The following is a 16,067-nucleotide window of genomic DNA, read 5'->3' on the forward strand; positions in this document are numbered from 1 at the left end:
ATTCGGTCAATTACTAATTAGCACTCGTGCACTGAGAAAATCGAAAATATCCCTTAGCGATTCTCCACTGCCACCATCACGTTAGGTAACTATTTTATTAACTGTGTCACTAAAACGGTCCTGTATGCTGGGTGGTTCTTTTATCTAAAAATACATATTATTTTAAAATATATTAAAGGTTTTAAGAATATTTTTATTTTTTTTTACTTAATTTTCAATCGAAGTAAAAATAACAATTTCATAAAAACTTAAATAGATTTTTAAATAATATGTATTGTTTGATAAAAGAATCATACTGTATTATTATGAGTATAGTTACTTATATGTCCATTAAATAGAGGTAGGAAATATATTGAATAATTAAGTATGAAAAATAAAGTGGAACCATATTAATACTTTATGATATACAAGTAAGTTTTTGGGAAGCTATTCATGCTAACCTGACGGACAATTCTAATTTTCAACGATAATATAATACATTAGGTATATACGTGTAACATGTCGATGCTGCGACATTGTAATGAAAACAAAATCTTTACAATAACAAATAAGTCTCAAATAGTATATAAAAATATTTAAGGGATCAATGATGTAACTAAGTATGGGTTATATGTCATCCTTTAGGTTTTTTTTTTAATATTAATATATAAATAATGTACGAATTATTATAAATTATGAGGCTTAAATATTTGTTTGTTTTACTTTTTATAACTTGTGACAATTATGAAATATCCACATTACCCTCTCCCACCACTAAACCACCTAACCTGGTCCTAGTCACGCCACTGTAAAGGATTATGATGATTTTCAAATTATAGTACTTGTTTGGTACTAATATTATTATTAACATTTTATAATTTATTGACATTTTACGAGTAGGTAACTATAATAATGTATATTAAATTAAAATATATTTTATATAAAAATTTTATTAATGAATAAAAAAAAGAGTGATTTAATTTGAAAAACATAAGTTTATACTGCTACAGAATAGTCCTCAAATTTTCAAATTCTACTAAAAAATTTGATTAGAGACACCTTCTTTTTATAGGTTTATTTAAAAATTCTTTTGATCCATTATTAAATTCTTTAACCTTAAGAAACAATTAATGCTGGGAAAAAAATGAGGATATTTTGTGAATTACTCTGTATTTATGTGTAATTTTTTTTTTTTTTGTTACGGAGTGTAGTTAATTTTAGATGGAAATTAAATGTTAAATTGACAGATCTTGATTATACACTCAGTATAAAAGCACACTGTTTATATATCTAGGGTCAAATATACTATTATTTAATATAATATTACGTACCTACTACCTATACAAAACACCAAAATAATACCTGCGCAGTGCATTTATATGGATTTGCGCCTATATGGATGAACGAAGCTTTTGTCTGTATACAAATATAAAAACTCAAAGCGAAATGGTGTATTGTATTGATAGTGGAACATAATAATAATAATAACACAATAAAGGCGTCGCATATATAGGTAGGTACATGACTAATAATATTGACGAAAAAGGAACACGGAAGCCGGAACACGGTCGCTGCAGGTTACCTAACTATAATATACAGCTATCTGTATAAAAATAACTTATCATGCCCGAGCGCCTACCGTTACAGTATGTTTATTCAAATCCGTATATGTACCTATATAATAACACCTATAATGTCCTAATGTCTGTGACGCATTTTTTTCTTTACGACAATTAATTTTTTTTTATACTACAGATACAACTAAGCTATTCAATATAATATAGTGTGTGCGCATGATCAGATAATTTTTTTTTAACAAAACAAAATATATATATGTTGGCAATGTCAATATTATCATCTACACCATAGTATTACCACGAAATTATATTTCGTTTTTAAAATCCAAATAAAGTATGGATGGTCAAAAGTTATTAACATTAACTATTGTGTTAAAAATTACAATTTTTAGATCGGTTTTAAAACTTCACGAGTACAGTTTTACTAGAAAATTGAACAATTCCGGATATTACTAAAATAAATAACTATATAAACCTACACCAAAACGCTACGAAATATTAGTTTTATTGTCATAATATACTTACTTACATATTATTATAATAATATTACATTTCACAGATTTTTTTACGGTTGCGCCATTTTCGGCAGCTTCAAAGAAACAAGTCCGCATTACAAATGATATTTCTTTTTTATAGTAGATGATAACTGTGTATAAAAACGAAAAAATAATGAGAGAGTTGATTTCATATTATGTTTAAATCAACATAGAAAAAGAAAAAAAGAAAATATTTACTATGTGTAAAAAGCATTTTAAATAATAATAGTAAAATACAAAAGCACTAAAAAAAACTACGAGACCTTTGTCGTAATATAGTTTCCCGAGGTTGAAGAGTATTGTTAATTTTGTTTTTTTCCACACCCACCTCGTTGTTCAGAAAGTGTTTTTACTACTAATACTACTACTACACTATTATTAACGTTATTATCATATATAATATGTTCACAGTCAGCCCAGGAAGAGAAAAACCTATTAGATTGGCAAACGCCGCCAACAAACGACTAGACGAGCTATGATAGTCATATAATAATAATAATAACAACAAAAATATATTGTACTAATAGACGTGTAATATTAGCTTTGTACGGTGATATATACCGACACGGTAACACGAAAAGAAGAATAGGAAGAAGACGGACTAAGTATAAGTACCTATAATAATCTTCATCCAAAAGTAAAAACGCAATCGGTAAAAAAAAAAAGAAAACGGGTAAAGGGGGTAGAGGAGAGAATATGAAACTACGACGAGATGTTAAGAGTAGAACAAAAAGTCAAATCTACCGACCACGCAGTTTTTCCTCGTACACTGCACACATACACCGACAATGCTCTCTCTCATCGACCTCGACACGAGGTTTTTCTTTTCATCGTGCATCATCATTATTATAATATTATAAGATGTATAAGCTTACATAAATTATGACGAAAAATAATAATATAATAATATTCTCACTTTCGACACCGCGCGCTCGTACTGCGACGAATGCGGAATGACGGGTGTATTATATATGATATAGGTACGTAGATATTTACAATAAGGATCGTCTAATAATATTCGTTTTCGGTCTTTCTTTACAATTTTTTTTTTTTGTTTTCCATCCTCCCCCGTACCACCCCGTTACACTTCCCCTCTAATAATAATGACGATACTATCATTCAGTATAATATAAAGTTAATAATCGGCGCGCGCCACGGCATACAGTATATAATATAATAACGCACACGTGTAATACGCACCCGTCTCGTATGTATAACACAACAAACAATATAATACGAAGGTATATAATATTATAGGTACATTGCTACCATCGTACAGTATTATCATTATTATTACTTTGGTCACGTACCAGTAAAGTCTATGTGGTTTCTACACATATGTAATATACATGTACCTACCGGGCCACCGCCATGTAATATTACATACGCATAGGTAGGTATATAGGTAAGTCCTGTCTGTATTATACTATCGTATAACACAAGCATTTGCTGTGGCGCGGACACACACGCACATATATGTATTGTAATATCGTGATATACAGTTAATACCCGAAACTATCGTCGGCAGATCCTTTATTAAGGATCTTTAACTCGCGCTCTCGCCTAGTCGAAATAATTGAAGTGTAATACAGGGTAGAGTTCACAAACCAAACTTACTCATAAGTACCTATATTTTCCAACACAAATCTGTACTTTTTGTCACTGTACCTGTTCAGCACGTCATGTATTATTATTTCTTTTTAGTAAATTTTAATCCATTTTATTCAAATCAATATACCTGTACCTATAAATTCTGAGTTAATACACTTTTTGTTCTGAGGGCATAATATAATATGATGGTCCTTAACAATGATTTTTCATAAGAAATATAGTATAAAATATATACCTACGTTGTGTTTAGTACCTAGGTACAGAGTTTTTTCATTCTATCAAATTTTGAAAATCATACAATTTTAGGACATTAATACTAGTCAAATTTTAAAATCATGAACATCATATACATATATTATACAATTTATATATACACAAAAAATGGTAAGATCTTGTCAAAAAAAAATAAAGTTTTTATATCATACCAAATGTTGGAAAAATCGGGTTGAGCATGTTTGGTAAATCACCCTGTATAATATGAATAATATTAAACCGCGCACGGCGCGTACTTTCGTCCGTTTCAAATCTATAATAAAAATAATAACGACGAGAAGATTCGCTTCTGCAGCAGTAGGCAGTATAGTAGTAGTAGTAATACCTAGTAGTAGTAGTCCGCGTACCTGCGAGAAGGAGCACTCAATAGTATAAGTACATTATTATTTATAATTTATCTAGCGTGGAAAAAAAACGCATACATGTAGTCACGTCTTCGTCGTCGTCCGCACACGTATAGGACCTATATGATATTATTATTATTTTCATCATCATCGTAGTCCGTCTCGGCGGCGAATACGCGCTTACGATAATAACAATAATAATAACGAAGACGACGAAGACCGTATCATAATAATAATATAATGTATACGCGTAGATATCCGTACTGCACGTGTGTGTAATGCGCGCGCGCACAAATATATATATATATATATCTAAGTTTACGAATATTCCGGTGAAAACGAAATACAGCCGAATAATAATAATAATACACTCGCCAGCGTATATATTATTCCTACCTACGGTTCTAATTTTATTCTGAAATCATTACTACTACTTGCTGCTGCTGCTGCTGCTGCTACCAGCCGTACCGCACACACGTAATTACAGACGGTTGCACTGGCACGTAGCAGTATTCCGCGCGTACAGGACCCCGCGCGTTTGGGGTCGCAAAGTTCATACATTAATGTTATTATATTATTATGTAGGTTCGCTACTTCCAATATTCTCGCAGCGGTCGCACAACTGAATACCTACACACAATATACATTGTTATTATTATTGTACGTGAGAGTCATCGCCATTATTATACATACACAGAGCTCCGCTCCGATAATTGACTAAAACTAAGTTATAAAGTTATAATTTTTTTTTTAGAACTTTTTAATTCGACAAGTTGGTTAATTTAACTTCAAATGTTAATTGACTTAATCACTTGATCAGTTACTGAACCATCGTAACAATACTTGTATTTTTCCAGTTAATTAGAATTTAAGTTAAACATTATTAAAATCATGCATGATATAGCATATTTATACATAGGTTATAATATCCTAAACTGCAAATAAGACTAATTATTTATTTATTTGTATGTTCAATCGTTCGCTGTATTCACAACGAATTTTAATATAAACAACAGAATAAATATTTTATAAATTTAAATAATTGCAAGTTTGTGTCAATAGTATAGCCTAACCTAACCAGTATGGATAATGTTCAATAGTCAATTAACAAAAAAATATTAGTATAATTTATAGGGAGCATTTTAGTAAAAATATTTAATTATTAACTATTTGAAAAAAAAATTATAAGTGAATATTCACTATACATGTGCGAGTGTGTAACAGAGGTGCAGTAATTAAGAAAACAGTAATTAACTTCTTTTTAACAGCTGGGTTTTCTCCATATCAACTTTAAGCTTGTAGCCGCTTGTATATTGTTTATCAGCTATTATAATAATTTCCTTAATGTTGACTTAACTTTTAATTATAAGGTAGCCCATTACTTAAGTAAATCTTGTTCATTAACTCGCCCACCCTTAAATGCACAGGCCACAGGGCAGGTCATCCTTGTGTTTTTTTCATTAAAGTTACTGAAAAACTATACTGTGTTCCTCTACTCCGTGTTAACGCTCACAATATGTAAGTATGTATATTAATGTTAAGCACAAACGCATCCGTTGTGTACAATCTTGCTCTGTGCGAGTATGTCGAATGGCCGCCATACGATAAAACATGCGCAAAGTCGTATATAATACACACTTAGTATAATAATATTTTAATGTATATTTTCATATTTTATTATTTTAGGATCCGTGTGAAAATCACTCTTATAATATTATTATAAATAACTCTAATAATAAAATATCAGATTCATTCTTAAGCCCAAAAACAGTCCAATGGATTATGGCATAATATGCAACATGCATTGCTTCAACTTTTATGATTAATCATAGGAGAGTAAAAGTTAAGTTCGACAACCATTTTTGACCCCGACCCTTAGTATTTTTCAATAAAACAGTCAATGTGATAAATATAAAACTACACTAAAATTGTACCTAAATAGGTATGTGAGGAATAGTTTTACATGGTTATAATTGTTTTTTTTATTTAGTTGTTTAATATTGGCCACCTATATGTTTTATTGGACCCAATTTATAGGTATGTTATTAATAAATTTAATATTTAATAATAATATTATATCCTTCAATAACAGTCAACTGAATATTATTATTTATCATTCAAATAAGAGATTTTCTTTCCGGTTGTAAGTATATGAATGGCATACCTACGTGTTTAATTTGCGATTTATCAATGCTTGACATTCTAACTTAAAAACACGCGTTATTGTGTATCTAGGTATATAGTGGTAAATTAACTTATAAGTTTGTATGGTTTATTTTACTACAGGTGTCTGTATCGAAATTGCTTGGAGTATACAAAATAAATAAACCACATAAATATAACCATAGTACTTAGATTATTTGGAACATATTTTCTCTTTTCCAGAAAACAATTATAATTTTATTTTTTTATTTTTTTAGTTTTCTTTGAGCACTTCAATCTCTAGTAACGTGATTCTGTCCTCTCCTTTGGTATTAAAAATAAAAACTAACAACGTTCAATTTCATAAGTGTGCACAGTAAACTATGGCCAGATAAACTTCAAATACAAAGAGTTTTTTTGTGAAAATTCAAAATATATTTTTCTTGAGAAATGATTATAATGCAGGTTGTGTTTAATCCCAAAATATTATGTTTAATCTTTGTTCTTTAAAGTTTTTTCGGGCTTTCAACGTAGTTTTTTTATCTAAGCATTCGCCAAATTTGAGAAACAGTATTGTAATTTCGTTATTAATCAATAATATTCTTCATTAGGAAAATAAGAAAACGTTATTCTTCACTAATTATTCAGTACATACACATTTGGGAGGCAGAACTAAGCTACTAGACCATTATCTATTTTTACCTATATCAGGTACGATTAAACTCGGTCTACAGTCGAATCTAGAATAAGGATCATAAGACCCAGAGTAAATCACTAAAACCTGAATTTATAATTTAACCTTAAATCAAAACAATATTTAACTTAATAATTGTTTTTAGAGTGATTTATATATTTTTTTAAATAGCACATTTAATTGTAAAATTGTACTTAAGAACTCATATTTATTAAACAACTTTAATACCGAAAAAATCTAATTCATATTTACATTAAAGTTTGATAATAGACAAATGTATTCCAAATTGTTCAACATATAATTGATGTAGCAGAATACAAATTTGATATTGTATTGTAAGTTTGTAACAATAATTAATCATAAAAAAAAATTGTTCATAAGATATGATGTGGGCTGTAGAACAGAGTTCACCTTTTAATTCTGACCCGATGCTAATATAATATATATCCGTCTAACTCAATGTCGATATAAAAGGAAAACATCTTCACAATAATCATAAAACAATGAATGATGAAATGTAGCAACGGTAAAAATAAATAGGTGTACAAGGCAGCAGTTATTATAATATTATTATTAAGAAATACGATCGACAGTGAATAAATAATGGAACGTGCACGACAGTAGTCAAGTATCACGTATACGAAAGCCACACAGTGTTTTCGCGCATCAGTGACGAATGACTTGCCGCATCTTACCGACAATACTCATAATGTAAAATAATAATAATAAAAAAAAAAAAATACTAGAAACAGTTAGATCTTAGGTAGGTACCTCACCCATACAGTTTACACGCATCATAAGATTTTGACTCTTGGCATCTATAAGCTCCGAATAGTTAACCGGAACACGCAATACTGCTAATGCACAATTTGAAGTATGTATTGTGTGACGCGATATGTACATGTCACATGCGTATAATTTTTCTAATGCTCAGGAATTATCTATAATATTATATATAGCTCTCGATTTTTATAGCTTATCAAGACAAAAAATATACTCTATATTCGATATTATGATAAAGTTAAAAACAGAAATTTTAAGTTCCATTTACCCAATTTTTCTCCAACTTTGATATTACGAAATGTTATTAGTGACAAATAATTTTTAGGTATCTCGTTTATATTCTTAATTGTATCTCTGAATTCGTTTAGTTTACATTATTTTACATTTGAAAGAAAGGAGGAGGCCATTGAATTGTATATCTTTGCATAGGTATTTCACGAGTGTTAGATAAAAATGCATATTTTTTAATTCTAGCAAAACATAGATGTGCGCAAATATGTTAATAAAAATAATATTTAGGAATACCAAATACCGCAACTTTACTACGCAGTACATTATGTAAGAAGATATTTTATATAAATCATACGAGTATACATTTATAAATTTCATTAGAGTAATATTATTTTAAGATAGCCAATTCAATTTTTTTAATTTAAAATTATAGCATAGTACAAGTACCGCTAGATGACTTTCATACACCCACCCATGTTCTATATATACATTGATAATATTGTTACAACGAATGAATGTTTGAAATAAGTCAATCTATACCCGCAGGAAAAAAATATAATTTCGAAGGGAAGAATATCGTAAACTTTATTTTCAAATGTTCTTAGTAAAACGTAACAACAGATGTACTCGAAAAAGCCCATTTTTCATTAAAACAAATGACGAGAGCCAACATATTATTTTTCCCAGCCAATTTCCCACTATATTTTGAAATATATATGTATATGTATTACGTAATATATATATATATCATTTATTATTTATTAGTATCATAGCTATTTTGAATAAAATATTATATAAATATGAAATATCCTATTAGGTATTTTATTATTATTTACCTGTCAAATTATAGGTATAATTGTTTATTAGAATATAGCTTAAAAGAACATTTTTGTTTTTCTTTTTAATTTCTCCAAGCTCTATAGTCTATATTATATTATCACATTATAGCTTGTTTACACAAATTATCAATCATATATTTCTGTATTTTTTCTAATTTACCAAAATATAATATAGGTAGGCAGGTAATAATTGTTTACACATTTTGCAATGTTTGAGATGTTTGAGTATTCACAAAATTGATCTCCGAACACGAGTTTTAAAACTAGCCAACAGTTTTTGACATTTTTCAGGCAAAAGACGTAAGTTTATTACATAGATTTATATAACTACAATCTATAGTGTCAGTCAATAGCAGTCCGAGGGAGAATTCGAGACGTGGTGACGTTTGTGGTTTTTAATGGTGGTTAGATTGTGTGTTTAAAGGCGGTAAAGCATGTTACGTTAATGTGACTACATAGCTGGATAAGTATTTAAAGGGTCAAAATTGCGTGTACCCCTGTATTAGGTGCAATGATACTGCAGGTAGTCGGTTCGATAAAAAGGGGCAGATGAAATACATGAAAATCTGGTGCTCTCATTGATTTAATTGAAATTCGCTGAATATTGGTACTACATGAACCAGTAGTTCATATTATACTAAAACTCGAGGCAGAAAAAAGATATCTACAGATAGCTGTATACCTACATAGAACGTGTACAATATCCATAATATATGCAACTATCTGAAAAATGTTTTCATAACGATTAAAAAAATTGGATAACGACTGTTAAAAATAATAATGGTATATATATATATATATAATACGTATATTATAATGCATGAATCAGAAAACCATAAATAAATCTGCTTTTTTGCTAATTCACAAAAGTTGTTTTTATTGGGAAAGTTTTATTTAAAAAAAAATACGAGTATACTATAGATACCTACAATTTAACCGAAGGGAAATAAAAATATAAATATAAAACATGTAAAAAACAAAATTATAGAATAACATTTAAAAAAAACCATAATATTCAAAACTATTGTATAATTTTAAATTATACAATACATACATTGAGTGCATATACTTATAGGGATATCAAAACGTGTTTAAAAAATATATTATTATAAAAATATGCAAAACAAAAGTTTTATAATTAATAATTTATGTTGAGTAAAATAAAATAAAGACAATATTATTACTATTTTATACTCTCGTATTGCTTTTTCATGTTTTTCTGATTCGATTGTACCTATTTATAATATGTACCTATATAATGCGTCACCGACAAAAAAAAAAGTAAAGGCGTCCCGAGTTCCGCCCAACAAATCAACCCACGGCGGCGGTATTTCGCAGTGAAATATATATTATGCTCAAAGGACCTCACACGCGGGAAAAATCGGTGGCGGTACTGCAAAAGCGGCCAGCGGTACTTTATAATATATCGCCACCCCGCAGCGACCGTCGAGTCCACCGCGGCCGTCTATCAAACGCACTATATATACACTCGCGACACATATGCGTATCCAGGGCGCCAGTCGGCACACACATACAATTAATGCCCAATGAATAAATATTATAATAAATCGTATCGTACGATTATTTGTTCGTTTTATAAAATGAATTAGAATTAGAATCTATTAATAAAAAATAATACGAATAACATCACAATGATAAACAAGTACGCAATGAACAGGAAAAACATGTGAAAATAAGACTAACGAGCGAGCATTAATTAGGTAGTAATTTTACTGCGTAGGCTTTAATTCTAAAGGCTTCGTCTCTTTTAAAATGGAGGTGGATGTTTTGAGAAGGCTAGTAAGGGAGCAATACTTAATATTATGTTTATTGACAAAAGCTGCAGGATTGGAATGGTTTAATGATTTCGAGTAAAATTTTTCTTAGGTTTTATGATTTTTGTAAATTCATTGGTCGTTTATATAATTTTATATCACTACGGAGGTCACAATTTGTCTAAGCTACTTCGGTAATAAGTTTTAATTAGTATAGGAATACATGATGAACTGAAAGTGGCTTTTATACGACAGGTGTTAGTAAGTTCAGCAGAAGTAATATTTAGACCCCACGTTACCATACCGGTTAGGTCTGATGACTGCTTTGCAGGTAATTAAGTCATTATATTTATATTTTTATTATTATTATACTATGTATATAATTTTCAAAATGGCAATATTACATAATTTTTTTGGTTGTTTCTTTATTCATCAAAATAAGATAAATAAATCTTTGAGATCACTTTATGACCCATTTCGCTATACTTAAAAATAATTCGTCTACATTATTACTGTAGTAAATCTTTATATTTTATGCATTATTGTACATTAACGTATGACTTGCTGTTAACTAGACTAATTAGTTTCATTTTTTAAAATTCGAGAACGTCTATGACAACAAGTGAAATTGTAAAACATGAAAATGCTCAAGAGTAAATATAACATAGTTTATAAATATTTTATATTTTCTGCACATATTTTACTAATTAATTCCATACCACCTATATATAATACATACTTAATAGTTATTTTTAAAACTTTTTTTTATTAAGTTTATTAATTTTACGTATAAGTTTTCCATATCAATAAATATATTAATACAGATGAATTAATAATAAAAAAATCAGTTAATTTTGTAAGAATACGTAAAGTTACATTTCCGGTAAATTATTAATAAAATCAGAACAATTCTATCAAAATCCTATTGGAAGATCAAAAACCCTACAAGGCTATTCAACTTTAAAGGTAAAAACATAACAAAAAACCTGATGTAAGTATTCAAGTCAAAATCAAAATCAACTAGGTAAACAATTACTTTTATAAATCAAGTTGAAACCACAAATGTGTTGAAATCAATAACAAATCAACTTTTAATGTTATTTTGGGTTTACAGCATTTTAGTAAGTATCAAAAAATCAATACATACTTTAATAAAACATTTTAAATCGTCAACACATTTTAACAAACTAAATAAAGGTATTTACATCAATAGTCTAAAATTAAAACCACTGTTCTTTACAATTAAATATTTTATTTTCGAAACCATAAAGGTCAATCAGGAGTTATTAAACAACATTAATAAAATCATGAATGCCACAAAATATTAAAAATGAAACGATTACCTACCTGTGTTTTTTGAGACATTTATAAAATCTCAACATATTTTACAAATGGACACATGACTAATAGATATTTTATAGAAAATTTGAACTACTTAACAGTAATAATATTAAGTTATAATATTATAGCAATGAAGTATATTATATAATATTACGAAAGCATTATATATTCGCTGCAATCGATATAATATTATAATGTGAAAAAGGTTCGAGGACGGGTAAATAAATTATGTAACGTGTTGAATAATTTTAAATATAAATCAGATATTTTTTTTTAGAAAACAGTATTTTGGTTTTATTTTTTGTTTCAACGAATACATTATAAATAATGCCACAACTGCCATTATTATATATAGGGTGATTTTATATATATTATATATATACTTATTCCCTCACTATTTTCCTTAAATAACAGATTTATTTAAATTCTTATTTTTTTTAAGTAGATTTTTGTATACAATTTAAAATACATTCAATGGTACCACAAACTTCTTATTTTTAAACGAGAACCACCCATTTTTTTTAATGTAAATTGATGGATAAATGACTTTTTCTTACAAAATGTATGTATCTACATCGAAATTCCAATTCTAATCATACTATATATTCATATGTATAGTTTTTAAGTTACTTATAGACTATAGCATAAAGTAATACATATAATAGGTTTGTAGTTTTGAGAGAAATGAGGGCTATGATGCCTTTATAATCAAAATATTTAATATTTATTAATTATAATTTTTGTAAAAAAAACTCTTATACACTAAATTAAATATTACACATCTAAAATATTTGTGTAAAATTACCTAAGTTTATTTATTATTCTTATCATATAGATAATATATTATTAAGAAACTACTCGTTTAAATTTTGATTTAGAAACCTAAATAAAGGTTAAAAAAAGGTATTCATATCTTAACAACTTACTGTAAAATACTAAAATAAATGCAGGTTCTCATTTAAAGAAATAAAGTTTGTATCGTCACTGGACACTCCTTAAATGGTAAAAAATTCTAAATATTTGAAATATAACCATCATATTTGGTATACTTAAAAATTTCAAAAATAATTAGAAAATGAATAAATTTTTATCAATGGAAAAAATAAGGATAAACATGCTTAATGAATAATCTGGTATCCCTGTTTATGATATATACGATATATATATATATACTATATAGCAACTGTCAAATGTCATGCGAAGAAATCATGTTAAAATAGAAAAAGCACAGTAGTAATAGCAGTCATTATTACGAAAAAACTAAAACGAAATCAAAAATTAATGTTACACGTCAAACGATAATATTATAATGATTGAATTACTACATGATACGAGTGAAATTGGAAAAATAATACCGCAAAAATGAAATACGTTATTTCGTTTAATATTATGAAGTTTTAGCGAAAGTTCCCAAAAATGCTCGATAATACATACTCAATGAATAAAATAAAATGTCTATACAAATTATTGTATCATATTAGGTATATACCTAAATAATATTATATAATATTTTATTCGGGGCATAGGTGAAACCACAGCTCTTCCGAAACTGTATAATAACATTTTTTGCTAAAAATTTGGAAAAAAATAATTATAATTATATAACCATAATCATAATTTTAGATGTGAAACTGAGGTGTAATATTATACAAAAAAATACATAATAATAAAATAACTACAGTCAATCTATGTAATAAAGTTATAAATAAACAGCAAAAATTGTTTCCAAAGACCGATCAGCTATATAATAGTTTGCACATGATATCATGTGGGTCCTGTTTGAACGATTCAAAAAAGTATACACCCATCTACACGTATTTATTATGACTTAAGATGTCATGAGTGATGGTTTTTAAAGCTGCAGTCATATAAATACTCATAATAAAAAGAAAAAACGCATCTCAACGAATTAATCATAGAAAATTGGTTAGAAAGTCGAATATTTTTATTTATTAGCAAAATAGTACTCAGATGTTGTATTATTATAATAATATATGCATACATGGACGTATAAGCATAATTTTTTTAGGACAGCTACAGTGTTTTACTCGCATGCTGACAAGAGTAAATCGAAATGTCTATTTTTGCCCGTGAGTACACAAATGACACAAATGTATATCCGGTTGTAGCGCCTATATTGAAACGTCACTGTAATGACGTTATATCGAATATAATAATAATAATATATTTTGAATTGCGTACCTTGTAGTTGATACAGAGACCCTCTTGCTCAACATTTTGATGGAAATGGATGTTTTTATACACTACTTAAATAAAAAAACACTATTATTCTCCCTAATTTAGTGATGTAGCCAACATTTTCCAATGAGGAGGAGAAGAGGAGGGATTGATAATTCGTTGTATAATGGAGGCTTAATTAGGATCACTCAAGTTTGGTTAGGTTAGAGAATATTAGTTATTACATTTCAGACTTTTGCAGGGATATTCATACGATGATAACGATTTAAAATAATTTTAATATATGTGCATGCTTACAATATTGTAAAATTAAATATAATTTTATATGTTAACATTTTAAAAATAAGCACAGTGAAAATTATAATTCAATTGATCAACAACTGCAAAATGCATAATATATTATACAAAAAGGTATATACGTATAATTGTGGTATAGAACTACCTATATAGGTAAAGTATACATACGTTTCAGAATGTAACGCGCTCATGAAAGTTGTGGTCACAAAAACCAACGTCAAATTTTATTTGGATAAAGTGACACGATTTTTATTTTGTACTGCAATATAAATAATACGTACGTGATGTATACCGCTTGACGTGTATTATTGTACATATTGTATTGAGCTCGGCCCATCCTATATAAAATGGTTTAAGGACGCTACTGCTAGAATCCGCAGGTGAGCTGTTGCCGTTTTACATTTTTGGTCATACTTCGACGAGAATCCTAAAAAATTGAAACCATTTTCAGATAATTTATTGAAATGAACAAGAAGTGGTAGAGGTATTTAATATTATTATCGTTTTAAACTTAAATAAATTATTTATAAGCATTGTATACGAAAATAACTCACATGTGTTTAAAATAATTAATAATTTATTTTATGACATTTTGGAAATTTATACCTACTGTAGTAGTATTATATTATTTAAGAAATATTAGGAGATAGATATTTTGATAGTTAGGTTAAACTATATAATAATGGAAATAATTATAGAAAATTATATCTAAACAAAAAAAATAAATATTTAATTATTTTTTATGTACCGATCAATATAATATTGTATTATCGTACAAATTAATTATTAACATCGAAAAGAATTGTGTGGGTATTTATGCCCATACGACATAGCAAAATATCGGTAGGTATTCATAATACAAAAAGTTGTGTCATTTTAGTATTTTAACTAATTATAAATTATAATTAAGTGGTAAATGATTAGTTGGTACATATTATTTCCATATAGAACTAACAATCATTATACATTTTAATAACAATTGTAAGTAAATATGTCTTATAAGAGTGTATTAGTATATAAACTGAGTTCAATTAAAACATTATATTATTATTATAAATTATAGCATTGAAAACTTATTTACATATTATTCATTGGGATAGGTAATGAAAAACACTCATAATCGATTAGCTAATTATAGTTATAAATATTTCAAGTTCGTGTGAGTGGATAAGTAGACCAATATTTTATACCCCTGCTGTGCGTCATTTCCCTCCACTCACCAAAACTTTTAATACTTAAAAGTTATATCTATAACTATTTAACTTCTTATTCGGAATTCCATTTCTATACATAGAAATTTCAGAAAAATTCAGAAAATTAAAAATAAATTATTGTTTAAAATATTAAAACAAAATTTAAAAACTATATACCTATTTTAAGTTAAAAAAATATATATTTACAGAAATATTAATACTTTTTGAAAAAATCTGAAACTAAATAATAAGT

At 27.8% G+C, this 16,067-nt stretch overlaps 1 long non-coding RNA gene across 2 annotated transcripts in view; it reads right to left on the bottom strand.

Annotated features, from left to right (window-relative positions):
* The window catches only part of LOC114126693 (uncharacterized), a 179,344-nt gene extending 164,299 nt beyond the window's left edge, over positions 1-15,045 (bottom strand). For both annotated transcript variants that reach the window (XR_007604475.1, XR_007604474.1), the window contains exon 1: positions 14,903-15,045. This is a non-coding gene — a long non-coding RNA (uncharacterized LOC114126693). The remainder of the gene's footprint in view (positions 1-14,902) is intronic.
* Between the last annotated feature and the right edge of the window lie 1,022 nt (positions 15,046-16,067).

The sequence above is a fragment of the Aphis gossypii genome, chromosome 2, assembly GCF_020184175.1.
Source record: "Aphis gossypii isolate Hap1 chromosome 2, ASM2018417v2, whole genome shotgun sequence".
NCBI classification, from domain to species: Eukaryota; Metazoa; Arthropoda; class Insecta; order Hemiptera; family Aphididae; genus Aphis; species Aphis gossypii.